At 43.6% G+C, this 22938-nt stretch overlaps 1 pseudogene; it reads left to right on the forward strand.

Moving 5' to 3' along the window:
* Positions 1-22938, forward strand: part of LOC111963945 (voltage-dependent N-type calcium channel subunit alpha-1B-like) — a 95772-nt pseudogene that overhangs the window by 23676 nt on the left and 49158 nt on the right.

Below are 22938 nucleotides of genomic sequence, written 5' to 3' on the forward strand. Positions count from 1 at the left end.
CTCTTTCTCTAATCCCTGGCCCAGCAATGCAGTGGTGTCAGACACATTGCCACAGCAGGGACCAGAGCAGCGGTGTAGCTTTGATACCAGGCTGTGTAAAACCCCATGTCTTCGGCTGACAATGAAAGCTCCTGATCTGTGCTATGCTGTATTAATCAAAGCCCTGGCTCCAACTCAGCTCTGCCTGACGACAGCCACAAACACACCATCTGGTAGGACGGTTTATAATTTAGGCCAGAGGCCAATCAAAGTAATTTTTTAGTCTGGCATACACAGTGTCTACGTTGTCATTCGATTTTTACCTCAGCGGCCAATGCTGTTGTGTCTCTCTTGAGTCAAGGTGAGCGACCTTACCCGTTATATCGTTTCCATTGTAGCATGTAAGAGGTAAGAGGTAAGAGCACTGAAGGGAAACTCCAGTGTCATATTCTCACTTATCTCCCAGAGTTACAGCGTTGACGGATGCTGCGTTCCCATTGGGCTGTTTGAAGGGAGAAAGAGAGAGTGTTCCCATGGTGCCATGATCAATTTAAACTGGGCAGTTCCGCCATAATGGCCACTACAGTCTGGCCTGATGGATTTGTGTGAAAACGCTCTGACGTGCACATGGTGCTCAGCGAGCCTGGATGCATTGTTCTTTTCCTATGTAATCCACCTGTGTCCCGACTCAGTGTAAAACCTCATGGTAGACAGAGACAAGGCATAAATAGACTTCGATTTATGGTTGTGACCATGGTGATTCCAATATTGTTTGTTTAAAACCTATCAAATGTAGAGAACTTGTAGACATGAATAAGAAATGTAGAGACATGAATAAGGGGTCCTTATGGTATAGCTGACCCTGCTCAGTCCTGATTCATTTAGGATTTTAGACAAATTTGACTTAGTTGACCAAATCTTAGGAATCACACATTTGAGAATATTCTTTAACCCTTTGACGCATACGATCACATATTTGGGATCATTGTTGAGTGGTCCCTGCAACGTATCATCGCAATATATGTGATTAGAACAGTAGCAACAGAACGTATGATGCAACTGTCACGCTCGTCTGAAGAAGAGGACCAAAGCGCAGCGTGGTACGTGTTCATGATAATTTATTCAAACTGAAACAAAATAACAAAGTAGAACAAAACGAAACAGTTCTGTCAGGTGCCGACACAAAACAGAAAACAACTACCCACAAAACACAGGTGGGAAAAAGGCTGCCTAAGTATGATTCCCAATCAGAGACAACGATAGACAGCTGTCCCTGATTGAGAACCACACCCGGCCAAACACACAGAAATAGAAAACATAGAAACAAAACATAGAATGCCCACCCCAACTCACGCGCTGACCAAACCAAAATAGAGACATAAAAAGGATCTCTAAGGTCAGGGTGTGACAGCAACACACGTGTCTAAACAGCAGTGTTGTCTGAAAAGCATCTAAACAATGTTTTGTACTGATGGTAAATCTTCACAACTTTATTCCTCAAGTTCACCTTTTATTGTAAAAGATAAATGCGAACTTCATCAACCGATCATCACACGGAACACATCTGCTAAACTCATTCCATAAACCAGTCTAAATAACAGATTGTGCTGACAAAAAACAAAACATAAGTTTAAGCGACCTAACAGCCAGACCTGTTTACAATGTACCACATCTCTGGTGAGCATAAGGGAGAAATATTGTTTATTGTTTATTTAGAAATGTTTAGAAATGAGATGCGTGTCTGCTAAGCTAACAGTAGCTAAATTACTTACGATGGCAGCCATGTTTGTTTATGTTTGACAAGCGAAATCTCCCTAATCCCAGAATGCCATTCACTATAAGATGCAAATAAACAAAGTCAAAGATGGCTGCGCCCATTGCCTGAAAAATACAGTACAAATGCATGCCTACTGCGTTGCCTAATCATAGCGCAAAAGCTGAACAGAGTCGCCAGATACTGTATTGTTTAAACTATTTTACGGGGGTTTGTCAGGATGTTCATTTAATTTGTGAGGGGGTGTCAAGTCTATGGGAGGTAGAAATGGGTGAAGGTATGGGTGAAGGTTTGCTATGAGACTCGAAATTGAGCTCAGGTGCATCCTGTTTCCATTGATCATCCTTGAGATGTTTCTACAACTTGATTGGAGTTCACCTGTGGTAAATTCAATTGGTTGGACATGATTTGGAAAAGCCATACACCTGTCTATATAAGGTCCCACAGTTGACAGTGCATGTCAGAGCAAAAACCAACCAATGAGGTCCAAGGAATTGTCTGTAGAGATCCGAGACAGAATTGTGTCGAGGCACAGATCTGGGGAAGGGTACCAAAAAATTTATTCAGCATTGAAAGTCCCCAAGAACACGGTGGCCTCCATAATTCTTAAATGGAAGAAGTTTGGAACCACCAAGACTCTTCCTATAGCTGGCCGCCTGGCCAAACTGAGTAATCGGGGGAGAATGGCCTTGGTCAGGGAGGTGAACAAGAACCTGATGGTCACTCTGACAGAGCATTCCACCAATCAGGCCTTTATGGTAGAATGTTCAGCCACTCCTCAGTAAAAGGAACATAACAGTCTGCTTGGATTTTGCCAAAAGGCACCTAAAGACACTCAGATCATGAGAAACAGCATTCTCTGGTCTGATTAAACTAAGATTGAAATCTTTGGCCCGAATGCCAAGCGTCATGTCTGGAGGAAACCTGGCACCATCCCTATGGTGAAGCATCGTGGTGGCAGCAGCATCATGCTTTGGGGATGTTTTTCAGCTGCAGGAACTGGGAGACTAGTTAGGATCGAGGCAAAGATGAACGGAGCAAAGTACAGAGAGATCCTTGAAAACCTGCTCCAGAGCGTGCAGGACCTCAGACTGGGGCAAAGGTTCATCTTTCAACAGGACAACCCTAAACACACAGATCAGACAATGCAGGAGTGGCTTCGGGACAAGTCTCTGAATGTCCTTGAGTGGCCCAGTCAGAGCAGGGATCTGAACTTGATCTAACATCTCTGGAGAGACCTGAAAATAGCTGTGCAGCAACGCTCCCCATCCAACCTGACAGAGCTTGAGAGGATCTGCAGAGAAGAATGGGAAAAACTCCCCAAATACAGATGTGCTACGCTTGTAGCGTCCTACCCAAGAAGACTCAATGCTAAAGTCGCTGTCAAAGGTGCTTCAACAAAGTATTGAGTAAAGGGACTGAATCCTTATGTAAATGTAATATTTCCATATATTTAATTTTTTATTTGCTAATTTTAAATTTTCAAAAAAACTGTTTTTGCTTTGTCATTATGGGGTATTGTGTGTAGATTGATGAGGGGGAAAAACAATGTAATACATTTTTGAATAAGACTGTAACGTAACTCAATATGGAAAAAGTAAAGGGGTCTGAATACTTTCCGAAGGCAGTGTACATGCAGTATGCTACAGCAGAAAAGACAAAGGCACTTACTTTGATAGGAACGCACACATGTCCAAAGTCCAACAACAATGAAGGCAATGCGGGCGCCAGCCAGAAAATGTGCCAGGGGGAAAAGTTTACAACATGAAGGGATATAGAGTGCGGCCACAGTCATCTAGAGTATTTTCCAAAAGCACGTAAGGAATACGATATGTAGCACACCAATAAGGTAGCAGGTAGCCTAGAGATTAAGCGTTGGGCCAGAAACCAACAGGTCACTGGTTTGAATCCCTGAGCCGAAGAGGTGAAAGGCACTTAACTGTAATTGCTCCTGTAAGTTGCTCTGAAGAGTGTCTGCTGAAATGACCCCAAAAATATAAAACACCATCTCTATCTAATAGAGGAGGTAATAATCAGATGTTTATATGAAAAAAAAACTAATTCCAACTGCATTATCTTTTTTTATCTGATCTTTCTATCCTACCCATTGTTCATATTAGCATTTGACTTGAGCTTCTCACGTATCCCTTGCTAGCGGTGATGTCCTGTAGACATTCAAATCTCTGCAGAGCAGGAGACTGCTCCCTCAAATGGTTTAGTTTCCCTTCATGAATTTTACTGAGAGATTTGTCTGGGGTTGGCTGATAGGGGTGCAACCGCTGCAGTGTATAATCGACTCAATCATTAGCTATCTGAGTATAGATATTGAAGTCTGTTTAAGCCTCGTCTCTGTCTCCCTGGTGTTTTTACATGGAGTCGGGACACAGGTGGATTACATAAGACAAGAACAATGGATCCAGACTCATCCATTAACTGAAAAACAAGTTGTTTCGTGCAACAGCCCTCTGCGACTTTAACCTTTTTCACGCGAGTTCCTAATATCTCTAACGGTCGCCCCAGCATGAGTTTTTTTATGAGAAGGATGTCAGAATATACTCACTGTTCTAAAATGTGATTGTTACACAACAGGACAGTTAACCCACGCTGCCTTCAAACCAAGGCACGCTGCCTGCTAATTATCTATAGGCTATGTTTCAACTTGTCCATTTCAAATAATTTTATTTTGAAACAACATTGTGTTCCACTTCCTCATTAATTCACATAGAAGTAGCCCATTTCACTGTTGCGGACTATTTATGTTTGAGGCTTTACTGCTCGCCTCCCTACCTCTGAGGAAGTACAGCTCCCGCTCAGCCCAGTCAAAACTGTTCGCTGCTCTGGCACCCCAATGGTGGAACAAACTCCCCCACGACGCCAGGTCAGCGGAATCAATCACCACCTTCCGGAGACACCTGAAACCCCACCTCTTTAAGGAATACCTAGGATAGGATAAAGTAATCCTTCTAATCCCCCCCCCCCTTAGAGTTAGATGCACTATTGTAAAGTGGTTGTTCCACTGGATATCATAAGGTGAATGCACCAACTTGTAAGTCGCTCTGGATAAGAGCGTCTGCTAAATGACTTAAATGTAAAATGTAAATGTACTGAGCCGGACAGACTTCTCTCTTCGACAAGAGCCAAAGCACTTCCCCAGTGTTTCCCCAGATCAAGTACGTAGACATTTGTGCATCTCTAGTCAGGGGGCCTTGCACAAACTAGAGCATATTCCTCTCATTCTCTACAGAGCAGAGCCAGATGCACATCACGTTGTGTCAGAGCCTGCTCTCACAAGCTTCTGTTTGAGGATTGATTAAATGAAGTCCCTGTAGATGCCTTGTGGGAGCGAAACAACATCCAATCCCTATTATCATAGTAAACTCTGTGGAGGTCTGCACATCGGCCCCAGAGCATGCTGCGGCTGCCACTGCCTCCAGTGTGCAGCCTATGTTAATCTTGCCAACCAAGACAGAGAAAGGGAAAGAGGGAACGAGGGAAAAGACCACAGCTGCATATTTGCGGGTGGACAATCCAGCTGATTGAACTTACCACCCCTATACTTACTATCTCTCGCACACACACAAACACACACACACAAACACACACACACACAAACACACACACACAAACACACACACACAAACACACACATATGCACCACCACCACCACTGCTGGTTCTCTAAGCAGGGTAGATCAGGAGTCGTTTATAAAGCTGGTTGCTGTGGTAACCATATTTGCCCTCTTCTCAATCCAACCGCTCCTCTAATGCTTTGTCCTCACGCCATCACTTCCATTCTGATGCTCTTCCATCAGTGGCGTATCGCAGGTTCGAGCAAGAGTAGAGAGAAAATGTGCAGAATTATAGCTAATCTCAGGCTATTTTACATATTTTGCTATGAGGCTGAGAGAAAATGTTGCTGTTCATAGCTCAGGGATTCTTGAAAGTGGGGACAGTCTCAAACAAATTTATACAAATATTTGTCTTAATATTAGAAACATTTGAAATATATATTTTGATAGACCAAAGTATCAGCTATCACACCATGTAAAGGAGCAACCTCCTAATTATTATATATTTTCTTTCATAAAATGCAACTAACTGGATTTATGTCAACTCTGTCAGACACCATAAAAGGCATTTCATTTTTACAATTATTGTCCAACAAGTGTTTAAAGGCCTTGATTGTTTAATTCTAACATTATATTATTCAAATATGTAATACAAATCTCCAAACGTCTTTTTGTTTGGTTTCATAGCACTATAAAATGTTCCAGGGCTAATTTCGTTAGCATTTTGGGATGTAATTCTAGATTTAGAACATAAAACAACGTTTAAAAAGCAAACACTGTCCCTTAGTTCTAGCATAGTAAATACTTCTATTGTTTAAGCATATGTTGCAGAACACTGATTAAAATATTTGTTATATTGACCAATACATTTTGACAGTGACAGAGTTGACAACAGATACTCAGAACATACATATTTTTGCCTCTAAAAATAAAAGTTTAATTCAAACATTTATAAAATATGGAAATTTATTCATTTGAAAATCCCCAATAAAAACATAGCTGAAGTTAGACACAAATTGTACGGAGTTGACAAAAATAGCATTTTTTTTCTTCATTCAAGGTGTACACACAGGAGTTGCTTTGACTCTTAAACCTAATTAAATGTAACATAGTTGTACCGAAATTCATATTCTATCAGGCAGATGGAGTTGACAGTTTATGGTTAAGACCATGCTGATTCCAATGTCGTTTGTTTAAATCTATCAAAAGTAGAGAACTTTGTTGCACTACATGTATTGAGGACATGAATAAGAAATGTAGAGACATGAATAAGGGGTCCTTATGGTATAGCTGGCCCTGCTCATTCCTGATTCATTTAGGATTTTAGACAAATCTGACAGAATTCACCAAATCTCTGAACACATTTCTTTGGAATCACAGTTTTGAGAGAAATAAGTCACAGAGGGCTATTGTCACGCTCGTCGAAATGAATGGACCAAGGCGCAGCGTGCGTAGAGTTCCACATATTTTAATTAATCGAAACTCACCAAACAAAAATAATCAAGCACAAACGAAATGTGAAGCTAATGGCGTGCACACAGGCAACTAACCAAAAAAACAAGATCCCACTAACTAAAGGTGGAAAAAAGGCTGCCTAAGTATGATCCCCAGTCAGAGACAACGATAGACAGCTGCCTCTGATTGGGAACCATACCCGGCCAACAAAGAAATAGAAAAACTAGAATGCCCACCCAAATCACACCCGACCTAACCAAATAGAGAATTTAAAAGGCTCTCTAAGGTCAGGGCATGACAGCTACTGCAATAAACTACATAAGATATTTTTTCAGTTAATATCCATTATCGGCAGTTTTTAGAATTTTAAACACTTTTTGGGGATTTAAAATTGGGATCCTTTGCTCCGGACAAGGTGTCACGTTCCTGACCTGTTTTCTCTTGTTTTGTATGTCTTTATTGGTCAGGGCGTGAGTGTTGGGTGGGCAGTCTATGTTTTCTATTTCTATGTTGGGTTTTGTGTTCGGCCTGGTATGATTCTCAATTAGAGACAGGTGTGTATCGTTTGTCTCTGATTGAGAGTCATACTAAGGCAGCCAGGGTTTCACTGGTGTTTTGTGGGTGTTTATTTCCTGTGTTAGCGTTTGGGCCACACAGGACTGTTGCAGGTTAGTCACGTTTGTTGTTTTGTTAATTTGTTAGTGTTTGTTGGTTTGTCATTAAAATCATGAATACCTCCTACTCCGCATCTTGGTCCGATCCATGCTCCTCCTCGTCTGAGGAGGAGAACGACATTGACAGCCGTTACACAAGGGCATTTCTGGGCATAGAGCAGACATGGAAATTAATAATATTGAAAGTATTACAAATATTTTTCCTTATAAAATTCCCCTAAAAATACATTGATCAAATAATGCAACAAAATCATTTATTTCACAAATAAAAATAGAGTTTCCCCGCCGGACAAGGATTGTCTCAGCTTTCAAGCATATCTGAGATATTTTCCTGGTATTCTACACATTTTGTCATGATGCTGAGAGAAAATGTTGCACTTTCAAWGTACATTTCCTTTAGTTCTAAACATTTATTTTATGGCTTATGATGTGTTCACATGCTATCTGGGGGGCCCGACCTCTGGGGGCACCCCAACCAAAAAACCTAAACGTAAAGATTTGGGCCCCCAAAGATCATGGGCTCCTGCCTTGGGAGGCTACGGGAGTTTGTGCCTCGCAAGTGTCTTTCACTCACACCAGTGCGATCTCTACCAAAGCAATTTCTTAAGTGTACATTGCAAGTCTATCTAGTAATACATTTATAATCACTCATTGGGGTTATCGTGTAACCTTGTCAGAATTTTCGAGCATTCAAAGGGTAAGGGGAAAGCACAACTCAGCATTGAGAAAGCCCATCCTGAATGCCCATCTCAAATGACACACATGCATCATATGTCGTATTCTACGCTCATAGACTATAATGCATATTTGGACATGCATATGACTGTATGTAGCGGCTTTTGCAAGTGCTAAGGTAAGTCAATCAACAGTGTTTTCATTGGAGCTATTGTTAAACCACTGACGGTACTGTTTGAAAAACAGTACTCCTATGAACATGTTTATCTTGTCTGACTCTGCACACATGTACTGTATAAAATGTAGACACATGATCAGTTGGTCGCAGGGGATGGTCAGTGTTCTCCTGTGTTAACAGTGAATGATCATAGTGTCATAGGTAGCATGTATCTGTGCAATGGTGTTTCTTCTTGTTCTGTGGGATAACTATACATCCCTCCATTGTATCTTTATTTCATTCTCTCACTTCACGTCTTCAGTTTCGAGACTGCAGACTCAGGTTTTGTCAGGTTTGTTCCTCAAAAGGGAGGGAGTCATTTTAACATGGGGTTGGGGTTCTTGACGACTTGATAGAGCAACATTTCCTTTGTGTGTGTGGGATTGGTAAGGTCATACAACTGACCTTGATAACATTATGAATGTGTTTGTTGCTACAATGAATCACAACATGTTTACACAAAGTTTATAATCAAATATAAAATCAAATCAGAGTTTATTTCTCACATGTACCGGATACAGCAGGTGTAAACAGTATAGTGAAATACATGCAATGTCTTCCTCAACAGGTTGGTTATACTAAGTCATATAAAGAAATACACACGAGAAAAAATAAAGTACACATGAAAATAGAATAAATACACACGAGAATATACACTTTATATGACAAGGTCAGTATCAGTACKAATCAATGAAAGTGATACTGGTGTCAGTTGTGTAATCAGGGTTAAAGTGACAGCAGGATACAGTTTAAAATACTTGAGCGTGTTTCATTGCTAACAATCTATATGATTTATTTAATCAATTTAAAAGTATCTGTTTCAACCTCTATTCCACTGAGATTTGTATTGCTTGTTATGGAGAAGTTGGACCAGTCTTGTTTTGTGTAAGCTTGTGGTTATACATCAGTGGGTGCTTCAGAAGACATTGATACATGTATGCTGTATTATAGTTAATAGCTATAGRCACAGCTACTGACACACAGCAGAGGAAAACAGAACATAAAAATAAATCTGATGCTCAGGTCTCTTCTACCTGTCCTCATTCTCTGGGTYCGTCCCAAATGGCACCCTATTCTCTTTATAGTGCACTACTATTGACCAGAACCCTATGGGCCCTGGTCAAAAGTAGTGCACTATAAAGGGAATAAGGTGCCATTTGGGACACAATCCATGTCTGTTTCTCTGCACTATYCCATGTAGATAGTTCAGGCGTCACATCAGGAGTGATGTGAAGGCTGGAGCTGTGGACTTGTGTGGCTCCCTCCCTGATGACTTGTTTTTCCTGTTGTTCCATGGCTCTGTATTATTTCATGACTGTCATATAAAACAACCTTCACAACCATCTCCTAGGCCAATCCTCACCTGAAGCCTTGGAACCTTGCACTGTGTTTGGGTCGAGGGGGGGTGGACTGTGATGTACTGTAACAGTCAAAATAATGCCTGGGTATTGAGCCCTCTGTGAGGTTTGTTTTCTTACTATGTGCACATAATACTGTCCTGTCATCTCCATAAAGAAATCACTCAAACAATGAAAGTAAAGGAAATCAATCATTGTTCAATGCAGCGTTTCTCTATGACTGTTGTTGTAATGTGTGGGTATTTTGATGGAATCCTTTCCATGCACAGAAAACATGTTTTGAAGCTTACAGTAGCCTACGGTGCACATGCTATGTGTATGTGTACTCAGACACAACATAGTGGAAAGCTGTTGTTGCGTTGAATTAGTTAGAGCAGGTTTTTTTCCAAAGAGTATGCCTGCCAGTTGATGTCAGTTGGCAGACGTTCAGTAATTCAGGGTTGGTGTAGCGTATCCAATGACTGCAGACGTCATTATAATAGCTCTATACACAACAACACATTGACCCAGTTTGTTTGATGATATTGCCTTGATTAAATTCCTATTTGATTTGTGTTTCACATACAGCACTGTGCTCTGTTGTCCCATTTCATCTGCTGTGACCACTAGGGTCACTACACTCCAACCTGGATGGAAGCCAGTGTATCTGATTCTGAACGTCCTCTCTGTCATCTCTCAAGCCAGATGTCTTCAGAGGGACTTGATGTGTTCATTGTTCTTTCTCCAAGGTTTAATTTCGAAGAGGAGACGCCGACGACCAACTTCGATACCTTCCCGGCGGCCATTCTCACCGTCTTCCAGGTACACCCTGTCTCTACTTCTGTCCTTTTATTTAACCAACTTTCCCTTTGGAGCTCTTTCCTTTGGAATGTTGGACTAGTTGAAAGAATTGTGTGTTGAACAAAGATAGTTTGTAATTAGTGGAATGTAGTGGTCTACTCTTTGTTCCTAAATTACAAATCTTTCTATTAGCCTGTGTTAGACTTTTGAAAGTCATAACGGCTGAACTTTTGATGCTGCAGTGTAACTCAATATTTTGTTAATTTATTATGAATTATGAATAARTTGCGTATTCTTCATCTCTCTATGATCAACGTCAGATTCTGACTGGCGAGGATTGGAATGCAGTAATGTATCATGGCATTGAGTCTCAGGGGGGCGTGCGGCGGGGAATGTTCTCCTCGGTCTACTTCATCGTCCTCACACTCTTTGGAAACTGTATCCTCTCTGATTCTAAGTCGTGCCATTGCAAGGATATCAGAGATTTTATCTGCATGAAGCATTTATGGAGTGAAATAGAAATATCTCATGTCATGAAAAAACACTGGAGAGAAGTGCTGCAATGAGAGCTGTACATTTTGAACATTTATTTCTGGGGGGGCATGCTCCCGGACCCCCCTAGAAGGGTTCCCCCAGTGAATTCTGAGTTTGAGTGATACTGTAACCCTTTTTAATGGCATGCCATCTAGTCTGTTGCTGATGGTCAAAGTGTTTGGTTGCAATGTACCATGGCTTAGCCGTGAAAGCCACTACTGTTGTGTCAAGTTTTTTCCTGAGCTTAGTTCCAACCAGACACTCTCCTGAACGTATTTTTGGCTATCGCCGTCGACAACCTCGCCAATGCACAGGAGCTCACCAAGGTAAGGCTGAGGAACGCAAGGWACCATGTCCTACCCTGGGAACCTTTTCAGTTTTTTTTCTGAATTAAATGACCGTTGGTTACCCATCCCTTCTGGTTTATTGGTCCAGGATGAGGAGAAGCAGGAGGAAGAAGCCAATAAGAAGCTGGCCCTGCAGAAGGCCATGGAGGTGAAGGAGGTCAGCCCCATGTCAGCAGCCAACATCTCCATCGCTGTGTAAGTCTAATGTTCCAGTCCCCCCTGCGCTCTCCAAACATGGTCTCTTCCTTCCGTGTTCCCTCCCATTCTGACATCAGCCTGTCGTTATACTGTGAAGWATCAGATATAGCTTGTTCTGCCCTTTGTCAATGTGCTGTTGATGTTGGTGTCTTGGCTCTGAACACTGTCTCTCAAAGTAGCTCTGTTGTGGTATTGCCTCTGTCCATGTGTATTCTCCTAACTACATGATTGACATGTCTACGGGGCGGAAGGTAGCCTATTGGTAAAGAGCGCTGGGTCAGTAACTGAAACATCGCTGGTTCAAATCCCGGAGCCGACTAGGTGAAAAATCTGTCTGTTAACCCAACTGCTCCTGTAAGTCGCTCTGGATCAAAGTGTCTCCTAAATGACGAAACTGTAAACTTCTGTGTATATGTTTCTATCTACGTGTMTGCTTTGACTACGATCCTTCTCTTTCCCCCGTCTATGGCAATATCCCCCCAATTGCGTTGTAATGTTGGTCATGATTGCCTTACAGAACTGGGAGCCCCTCTGTTATCCTCCTCCKATACTGAGGTGGAAGAGGTGACACAGACAATGTCTCAATTGGCACCCTATTCCCTATATGTGCCATGTAGTATACATCACCAATTAGATATTGACAGGAGTGGATGCTTGATCTGAAACTGATCTCCAATCAGCATTCGTTTCCTTGGCCTTTCGCTCTCATTTAGTGAACATCGATATGACTGAGTCATCTACTAGAGTCTGATGGAGTCAGTCAGAACATTGTCAACATCAACAATCTCCTATAACCTAGTTATTGTATCTAACCACARAGCCATGCCCTCTCACCACTGGTATTGGCTTTAGGACTAATTCATCACTTGGCATTAAGGATGCCATTATGCATTAGGTAAGAGATGAGCTTGGCCCTCTATTGATAACATAACGAATATTGACAAAACATTTTGACGATCAATAAGTCATTGGTTTGTACATGACCWTGCATCAGTAATGTCAGTCTCAGCCCAGGTGGGACACATGGTTTATTAGATGGATATGACATGGCCTCTGTGTCCTGACTGTGACCACAATGACCAGGGCACATATTGATGCAGACCCTCAGAGCAGGAATGCTGATCAGTTTTGTCTTTAAGATCATAATGGATAAMATTATATGGATAGGAGGGACCTGATCCTAGATCAGCACTCCTACTCGGAGACACATTGTGGATACGGGCCCAGGTCAGAATGGTGGTTAGTTTAAAAAACCAAATCATTAAAAATAATTCATCATTTATCTCTCAATGACAGATGAGCATCTGACCAAATTAAGACAGATTTTAGTTCTAGGTAAACCGAGAATAATAATAAATAAGCACATTTAGATTGACAGTAGCCTACTGTATAAACCCTGATGATTACTTTTGAAGATGCATTTGCCATTATATACTGTAGCAGATTACATTAAGTATCAGACTACATACTGTATCAGATTACATACTGTATCAGACTACATACTGTATCAGATAACATACTGTATCAGACTACATACTGTATCAGATAACATACTGTATCAGATAACATACTGTATCAGAAAACATACTGTATCAGATTACATACTGTATCCGATTACATACTGTATCCGAAAACATACTGTAACAGACTACATACTATAACAGATTACATTCTGTAGCAGATTGCATTATCTTCATTTAGATTTTTGTAAAGTAGAATGATTAAACCTTAACGTTGTTCATTTGTTAGTCTATTTCAAAGCTGTGTTGATACGGGCCATTTCTGAGAGAATGTTTTATTTTAGATATCTGCATAATGTGCAATTTTACTAAGCTTTTTACTCTTGATGAAGTGAATGCATAAACATATGTTATTCAAAAAAGTAATCATGATGTTTTTAATGAAGACCATTGTCTGTGTGATTGAAAAGTTCACTCTAACTTTTGAAAGGCTTTGTAAACCCATTGTGTATTGAACTTTGTAAATCCACTTTGATGCCATTTCTCTCATTACGTTGACTTGTTATTTCTTCAGAATGTTTTCAATTTGATGTCTTTGGTAACACTTCAGTGAAGGGGTTTAGTATCTATTTTTTATATTTGCCCCAATATCTGCTTATATTCCACCCCTGGTAGTCACGTGAGCGCAGTATGTAACAATGTGTGGTGTACAGTACTACAACGTAGGGTATTACAGGACTACAAACTATCTATACTGTATAGTGTACACTACTCCCACTGCTGAAGTGTTAACCACTACTGTAGTTGTAGCTCTGTTAGACTAGTCCTTTATGGTCGTGGAGGGGACAGGTGGACAGACAGACACTTTAGGGAGGAGTTTGACTGACGTCCACCTCTCCCCGCCACATCCTTTTGGCTTGTCTTATCCTTTCTCTCCTTTATTTGTCTTTTTGTTTTATTTCTGCATGTGCAGTTTTGTAAAGCAAAATCGAGATGTACTCTCTCGCAGCTCGTCCGTCTCCAGCGTACATTCACCGTGAGTTTTTGCTCTCTGTTAAAATATTCTCACCCCCTACTCTTCTCCTCCCCCATCTCCTCCCACAAACCTGCCTCCCTCTGCTCCCCCGTTTGCCTTGGTCCTTCTCTTCTTTCCCCTCCTTCCAATTCTGACACCCCCTCTTCCTCACCCCATCCACTTCTCCATCTCTCCTTCAGCCTCATGCTCCACCTAGCTTTCCCAATCCGTCTATTCATCACTCTCTCCATGAGTCCTCCCAGTGTTGAGATATGCTTGAAACTGGAGAATCCACTGGTGGCTCACTGGTGGCTGTCACTATAGAGTGAGATTTAAAATAATCTCAAAAGAGAGAGTGTGTATGTGCGTACATACGTGCGCACGTGTGTGTGTGTAAACGCTTGTGTGTGTAATGCATGCGTGTAAATGTGTGTTTGTAAATGTGTGCATGTGTGTAAATGTGTGTGTGTATTTCTGAATATTGGATATGTAATTGTGCATATCGCCAAGTTTCGTCTGCACTGTGTTGATGCCTGAAGTGATGAGAGTATAACCTGAGCTTTAGAGTGAATCATTTCTATATAAATATATAATGTCCTTGTGCTCAGTCAATTCCCCAGGCACTTTGGCAGTTTTACAGCTTATGTTTTTTTATGCCCCGGTTTCTCTTTTTCAACACACTATGAGTGGGGGCCAAACTATATAGTACAGTAGCCAAGTGGTAGTCTGCCATACTAGAATTGAATTGGTGACTTAGCCTTACCTGACACTTCGTTATCATTTGTTACCAATTAGTAACAACACCTATTTCTAAATGTTGTGGTGTGGTGATGATGGTGCTAGTCTCTCTCTCTCGTGCTGGTGTGTGTGTGTGTGTGTGGTGTTGTGGTGTGTGTGTGTGTGTGTGTGTGTGTGTGTGTGTGTGGTGTGGTGTGCCTGGTGGTGTGTCTGTTGCGTGTGGGCGTGTGCGTGTTGTGTGCGAGAGAGAGAGAGTTTGCGTGGTGTGTTAGGAGAGGAGTTTTGTATCTGTGCGTACAACGAGAAGTTTGAGTGTGTGTGTGTGTGTATTTTTTTCTTGTTCACTATGATTTACCTCTCATAACAAGAGCACATATTTCACTAACATGTCTGTTTCTGGCCGATATGTCTCTATTACTGTACTTGCCTATGCCTTGCATACTCTGTTTGCCTGTCTGTCTGTTGCTTGTTTGTCTGTCTTACTATGCTTACTTTTGTCTGTTTTATCAACTCCCCCGCCCATCGAGTCTTGAGGTACAGGTGACACCAAGGGGGCAACTTTACTAGTCATACATACATACATAGGTCTGCATGTACATTCATACTGTACACACAGATTCATATAGTCAACCACATCTAAAAACACATGTACATAGAAAGCATCATTGAAATGATTGCTTAGGATCATGATTTGTTCATATCGTGATGATGCCATAGAAATCCTATTCGATTTCTAGAGGGGCTATGTCATAAACCCTCAACGTTCCTGAATGGCATGAACATGGCAGCCATTGGGGTCAGGGAGAAATCCAAAGCAGTTGAATTGGAATAAATGGCAGGAGAGGCACAGGGGATGCATCTCCCGCTTTTACTTACTTAAGMAAGGCATCTGATATATCAGAAATTGTGTAATAGAATTCTCAAATAATTATAAAAACAGTTTACACAGGTTCTCTGTGTAAATAGCCTCTAAAATATATATGTTTGTTTTCTTTTAAAGCTGTGAGTGTTATAATATTATACAATATCAGTACTTTATTAATTTACAACTTGTCTAAGTCCTATAATCAACTGATGTCAACCAGTGTTTGGCTGTGGGTTGACTGCATTGTTTGCATGGAATGTCGGCTGCGGGATATTGGCAGTTAATTACAAAAATGATTGGAATCATTCCACCTAAACTGGCTGGCTAGCTAGCTAACAAACATACTGTGCAGATAATCTTCAAATTCATTGTTTTACTCAATATCTTATCACAGCACTGGTTGGCCGCCGGCTTACCAACTCAATTACCAAAACCTTTTTTATCCTTAACAACAAGGTTCATGTCCATTCTTGTATTCAAATTCCACATTCTATGGATGTTACCATATCCCATYGCAGAAGGAACACAAAGGGTTACTTGAAATCTATAATTTCTCTCCCATCTCCACACTAACCACTAGATTTTGGCCTTGGTATTAAAGGAAAGATTCACCAATTTTGAATGTTATATTGTTTTTGTACATCTCTAAAAGATGTTCTATCGATTCCCGGGGTTTTCAAGTGTATGTAAGCTATTGCCATTCAAGCATGCAGAAATATAGCCGGTATGATGAGTTTTGCATAATATGATGCTAAATGTATCACACTGGCTGTGACAATTAGCGTTTTTAAAGTTGTATATCTTGAAAACCTGATTGCTGACATGCACAACATTTTGGGACTGTGTCAACAGTGGACTACTGAAACAAATACCAAAAGATACGTTTTTGAGTGGATTATCCCTTTAAGGTTACTTAAACCCAGACCCATTTTTCCTGTTCTCTGTGTGTATTCAAGTGTTCCAGTCTGTCAGGCAAGATAGCTCACCTTTCAGAGAAATAAAGTAACTAGAAAGTCAACATGTGAGGTATTTTTGGATGCTGGTGGTAGGGGGTGGAGATGACAGCTTGCAGACCCATTATGCAGGTCAGTACTGGCTGCTCACAATACTGGAGAATTGTCATCCTTAACTGTTTCCCTCCATAGTAGTAACTCACATGAATGAAGCAGGAAGCATATGCAAGGAAAAAATGACATCACTCATGCAACCCATCACATGTTCTCACATGCCTGTTAGGCCTCACAGAAAAGCATCACTATGGCAACCGTGGTCCCTCAGACATGGCCATGGCTGCATTCCAAATGGCACCCTATTCCAAAGTCGACTACTTTTGACCAGGGCTCTGGCCAAAAGTAGTGCACTATATAAGGCTTAGGGTGTCATTTCAGACGCAGCCCATTGTGCACCTGTAGAGGGTTTGGGTGAGCATGTTTAAACTTCACAAATGACAGGTTTCCCTCCCCTTCCCTGTCCATCCACCCTGCAGTAAGGAGCAGCAGAGAGCCAATAAGATGATGTCGGTGTGGGAGCAGCGCACCAACCAGCTGCGTCAAAACAACTTGAGGGCCAGCTCAGAGGCTCTGTTCAATGAGCTGGACCCAGAGGAACGACTGCGTGTCTCCTCCGCCCTCCACCTGCGCCCCGATATGAAGACCCACAATGACCGCCCCCTAGTGGTGGAGCCAGGCAATGGGGACAAACCACGACCCCCCAAGGAGGACAGAGATGGAGCAGACCCCCAGCAAGAGGGAGGAGACCCCCACGGCCCACAACTCCGCAAGCACCACCGTCACCGGGAGAGGAATGGGGAGAACGGGGAGAGCAGGCATCACACCCACCACAGCCGCAGTAGGGACCACTACCACCCAGACGGGCCCCGGCCCAAAGAAGGAAAGGTGGAGAGGAGCCATAGTCGAGAGGGGGGCCAGGGCCACAGGCACCATCACCAGGCTGGATCCCCGGAGGAAGGGGTGAACGGAGGGGGGGAGGAGAGGGAGCACCGCCACCACCACTCCCACAGACAGCCCCGAGAGGAGAACGGGGCCCTGGCTAACGGGGCCAGAGTGGAGAGGAAGGGCCGGGGCCACAAGGAGGGGAATGGAGAGGGGAACGGAGAGAGGAGGAGATACCGCTCCCACATGGTCAGGGCCCAGTCAACTCTGGATGGAGAGGAGTGCAGAGAGAATGGAAAGAGAGATGGAGACAGGGACCAGGGACACAGGTGAGTGACCAGCGCATTCTCAATGTGCTTTAGTGACCTCTTTTTACTATTGTCATGTCATCACCACAGAGCTTCACTGGACGCTCAAGGGGAGAGCCTGGCCACCAGCCCTGTGCAGCCTCCTGCAGGTCTGCAGGCCGGAGAGAAGCAAGAGGATGCAGACAACCAGAAGAACAGCCACAGAGCCAGCCAGGCAGGCCTCAACAGCAATACTGTCCACATCCCTGTCACCATCACCGCCCCGCCCAGAGAGACCACCATCATACCCAGTCAGTATCCCAGTCATTACCTCTGTCTGTACCCCAGTCAGTATCCCAATCTGTACTCCAGTCTGTACCCCAGTCTGTACCCCAGTCAGTACGTCAGTCAGTACCCCAGTCAGTACCCCCGTCAGTACTTCTCGTCAGTACCCAGTCAGTACCCATCAGTATCCCTGTCAGTATCCCGTCAGTAATCCAGTCAGTACCTCAGTATGTATCGGTCAGTACCTCAGTCAGTACGTCAGTCAGTACCCCAGTCAGTACCCCGTCAGTACCTCTGTCAGTACCAGTCAGTAATCCCAATCTGTACTCCAGTCTGTACTCCAGTCTGTACCAGTCTGTACCCAGTCAGTACGTCAGTCAGTACCAGTCAGTACCGTCAGTACTCGTCAGTTACCCCAGTCAGTATCCAATCTGTACTCCAGTCTGTACCCCAGTCTGTACCCCAGTCAGTACCGTCAGTCAGTACCCCCAGTCAGTACCCCCGTCAGTACCCGTAGTACCCTCGTCAGTACCAGTATCAGTACCATCCAGTATCCCTGTCAGTATCCCCGTCAGTATCCAGTCAGTACCTCAGTATGTTACCTCGTGTCAGTACCTCAGTCAGTACCTCAGTCAGTACCCCAGTTTGTACCCCAGGTTCAGTATCCCAGGTCTGTACCCCAGTCTGTACCCCCGGCAGTACCCCAGTCAGTATCCCAGTCAGTATCCCAGTTTGTACTCCAGTCTGTACCCCAGTCAGTACCCCAGTCAGTATCCCAGTCTGTACTCCAGTCTGTACCCCAGTCTGTACCCCAGTCAGTACCCCCGCCAGTATCCCAGTCAGTATCCCAGTCAGTACCCCAGTCTGTACCCCAGTCTGTACCCCAGTCTGTACCCCAGTCAGTACCTCAGTCGGTACCTCAGTCTGTACCTCAGTCTGTACCTTAGCCAGTACCCCCGTCAGTACCCCGTCAGTACCCCATCAGTATTCCAGTCTGTAACTCGGTCTGTACCTCAGGCAGTACCTCAGTCTGTGTCCCAGTCAGTACCTCAGTCTGTACCTCAGTCAGTACCTCAGTCAGTACCCCAGGCACTATACCAGTCTGTACCCCAGTCAGTACCCCGGTCTGTACCCCAGCCAGTATCCCCGTCAGTAATCCAGTCTGTACCTCAGTCTGTACCTCAGTCTGTACCTCAGTCAGTACCTCAGTCAGTACCCCCGTCAGTACCCCGTCAGTATTCCAGTCTGTACCTCAGTCTGTAACACAGTCAGTACCTCAGGCAGTACCTCAGGCAGTACCTCAGTCAGTACCTCTCTCAGTACCTCAGTCAGTATCTCCTTCTGTACCTCAGTCAGTACCCCAGTCAGTGCCACACTGTGTTATGCTCCTGTTAGGCATGGGCTGCAGGGGAAACACTTCAGTCAATATCTCTCTTTCTCTTTCTCTCTCTTTCTCTCTCTCTCTATCTGATAGTGAATAACATAGACTGTGAGAGCCTCCCCCTGAACGAGGAGAAGAAGAACTTAGAGGAGGATGAGGAGGAGCTGAAGAACGGCCCCAAACACATTCTACCCTACAGCTCCATGTTTGTGTTCGGGCAGACCAACCCGTAAGTCAGGCCCTGAGACATCGAACCTGCTGGCTCTAATTGATCTTGCTCATATATGTGCAGTATAACAGTAATAGTTCTACCTATAAAGGCAGTAAGACTTTTTCTGCATTACTGTATTGAGTCCAACTCAGTGTTCTGTTAGCGTTTTGGGAGGGTATGTTGAGTGAACTCAGCAAGATGACCTGTGCTTTGCTGTTCAGGGTGCGTCGGCTGTGTCACTACGTGGTGAACCTGCGTTACTTTGAGATGTGTATCCTGTCGGTCATCACCATGAGCAGCATAGCCCTGGCTGCTGAAGACCCTGTGCAGGCCAATGCACCCCGCAATAACGTGAGTCCTGCAAGTGCACACACACACACAGGCCTGCACACAGGCGGGCACGCACACAGGCGGGCACACACACACACACACTGGGCTGCTGGGTTTTGGGGTCCTTTACAAGTACAGAGGCCTGAGGAGCAGTCCCTACTAGCGCTAAAGGAATTTGGACTTAAATTGCCTCCAAATTCCACAACCCCCTCTGGTCCTCATTCCGACTGACTGACTAACTGACTGACTAGCTGATTCATTAGGCCTGATTGAGCTGACAGAAGCTTCTAGAATTTCTGTTAATATCACCTGACAGTTAGACTGTGTGAGAGTGCACAGTATTTCTGTAAAGTATTTTTGAGTTCATTTGGGTCTTCAAAAAGACAGGCTTAACTTATTAGCATTCTAGTGAAGGGCTCAGCTGGAATAAACATGAGCTGAGTGCTGCTAAGGCTATTGCCTGCTTTTTTGATTTAGATTTATTAGGATTCACATTAGTCGTTGCCAATGGCGACAGCTACTCTTACAGGGGTCTGACATGTAACGGAAAAAGACATTACAGACCAAATATTTTACAATTTACATACGTTTCAAAACATGAACGTGTAGTGTGTCTGCATCTATCAGTTCCACGTACGTGCCAGTACATACACACAGCAAGTAGGTCACATGGGGGAGCGGCGTTGTGCCGCGAGGTCTTGCTTTATTTGTTTTCTGAAACCAGGTTTGCTGTTCACTTGCGCATTTGTGTCTTGGGGAAGAGTAAAGAAGACAGGCTGTGTGACTTCTGACAGACGGTTCAATCGTTTCTCACCGTCATATGTCCTCTTGCAGGTGCTCAAGTATCTGGACTACGTCTTCACGGGAGTGTTCACCTTTGAGATGGTGATTAAGGTGAGAGGTCAATGTCATGCTGGGGAACGTGTTGCAAATGGACATTGGACAGTTTCCTCAGTTTGAATAGCAACGCTGCCTCAAGTTGGAAGGGAGATGTCTGGTTCCTTTTTAAGTACTACATCCAATATCAGGGCTCTTTACTGGAGTGGTAACGTTCATCCCTTGGACACTTATACTGTTTCAGAGGGTGAGATTGCAAACTGTTAGTACTAGTAGTTTAATGTGGATCGTCTTCCCCGTATATTCTATCATCTTCGACTCTGTGTGTAGATGATAGACCTGGGACTGCTCCTCCATCCTGGTTCTTACTTCCGCGACCTGTGGAACATCCTGGACTTTATCGTGGTCAGTGGAGCTCTGGTGGCGTTCGCCTGCTCGTAAGTACACACTTTGACGTACTGTATGTTCCTCTGGCACCTGTAGAAGGGCTTAAAGTGGCAATCTGTGYTTCCGAAAACAACAACGTCAGTCACCTCACCATTTGTTTTGGTAAACAGCTGAGGGACGGGGGCTGGAGAAATGTAACCTCTCAAATTCGAAGACGGAAACATGGATGCAAGGACTGTTTTAAAACTATACAGTGTTTGTTTACAATTGGATTGTTTACAAACAATCGAGTAAAACAAGTTGATATTGTGGATTATGGTAGGGTAAGACAGTTGAACAAGGCTCATGAGACAGGTCGGGTGGCGCAGTGGTCCAAGGCACTGCATCGCAGTGCTAGCTGTGCCACCAGAGATTCTGGTGGCCCATGGGGCGGCGCACAATTGGCCCAGCGTCGTCCGGGTCAGGGAGGGTTTGGCSAGCAAGGATATCCTTGTCGCGCACTAGCGACTCCTGTGTCGGGCCGGGCGCAGTGCACGCTGACCAGGTCGCCAGGTGTACGGTGTTTCCTCCGACACATTGGTGCGGCTGGCTTCRGGGTTGGATGTGCATTGTGTCAAGAAGCAGTGCGGCTAGGTTGGGTTGTGTTTCGGAGGACGCATGGCTCTCGACCRTCGCCTCTCCCGAGTCCGTACGGGAGTTGCAGAGATGAGACAAGACTGTAACTACTACCAATTGGATACCATGAAATTGGGAAGAAAAAAGGGGTAATTTAAAAATAAAAATAATAATACAATTAAAAAAMCTCATGAGACATTTATAAGTTATATTCTTCAAGAATGAATGGCTATATATCATTAATTTACAGTATTATTACTGTTTCAAGGCCTGTTTCAGCCAACAGCACCTCTCCCCTACAGTGTGCTCGACAGATTCCCCCCTCACAGTCACACACTGGCTCCCCCTGCTGGCGCACTTACAAATCAAATCAAATCAAACTTTATTTGTCACATGCGCCAAATAAAACGAGTATAGACCTTACCGTGAAATGCTTACTTACAAGCCCTTAACCAACAGTGCAGTCCAAGAAGAGTTAAGAAAATATTTACCAAATAAACTAAAGTAAAAAATAAGAAGAAGTAACAAAATAAAATAACAATAACGAGGCTTTATACAGGGGGTACCYGTACCGAGTCAGTGTGCAGCGGTACAGGTTAGTTGAGGTAACTTGTACATGTAGGTAGGGGTGAAGTGACTATGCATAGATATTAAACAGAGAGTAGCAGCAGTGTACAAAACAAATGGAGGGGGGGTCAATGTAAATAGTCCGGTGGCCATTTGATTAACAAACATGCCTGTGTTAAAGTCTCTCACTCAAGGCCCAAAAGATTCCCCCAAACATTCTCCAAAGCCAACCTCTCTGTACACCTCTCAGGGGCTCCAAACTCCATTGCCTGTGATTATTGTGTCTCTTCTCTTAGCCTATCATAACCCCCTCCTATTGTGTGTGATTTGAGCAATGAGCGTGAGGTTGATCTGGGGAGAGGGGCACCGTGGGTTCCTCATAGTGCTAATGTACAGCTGTTCCTCTCTCCCTCCCTGGGGAACTGAGACGGAAAGTCATCAGGTGCTTCTATGGCAAGTAACACACACACACACACACACACACACACACACACACACACACACACACA

This window comes from Salvelinus sp. IW2-2015, linkage group LG5, assembly GCF_002910315.2.
Source record: "Salvelinus sp. IW2-2015 linkage group LG5, ASM291031v2, whole genome shotgun sequence".
In the NCBI taxonomy this organism is placed as follows: domain Eukaryota; kingdom Metazoa; phylum Chordata; class Actinopteri; order Salmoniformes; family Salmonidae; genus Salvelinus; species Salvelinus sp. IW2-2015.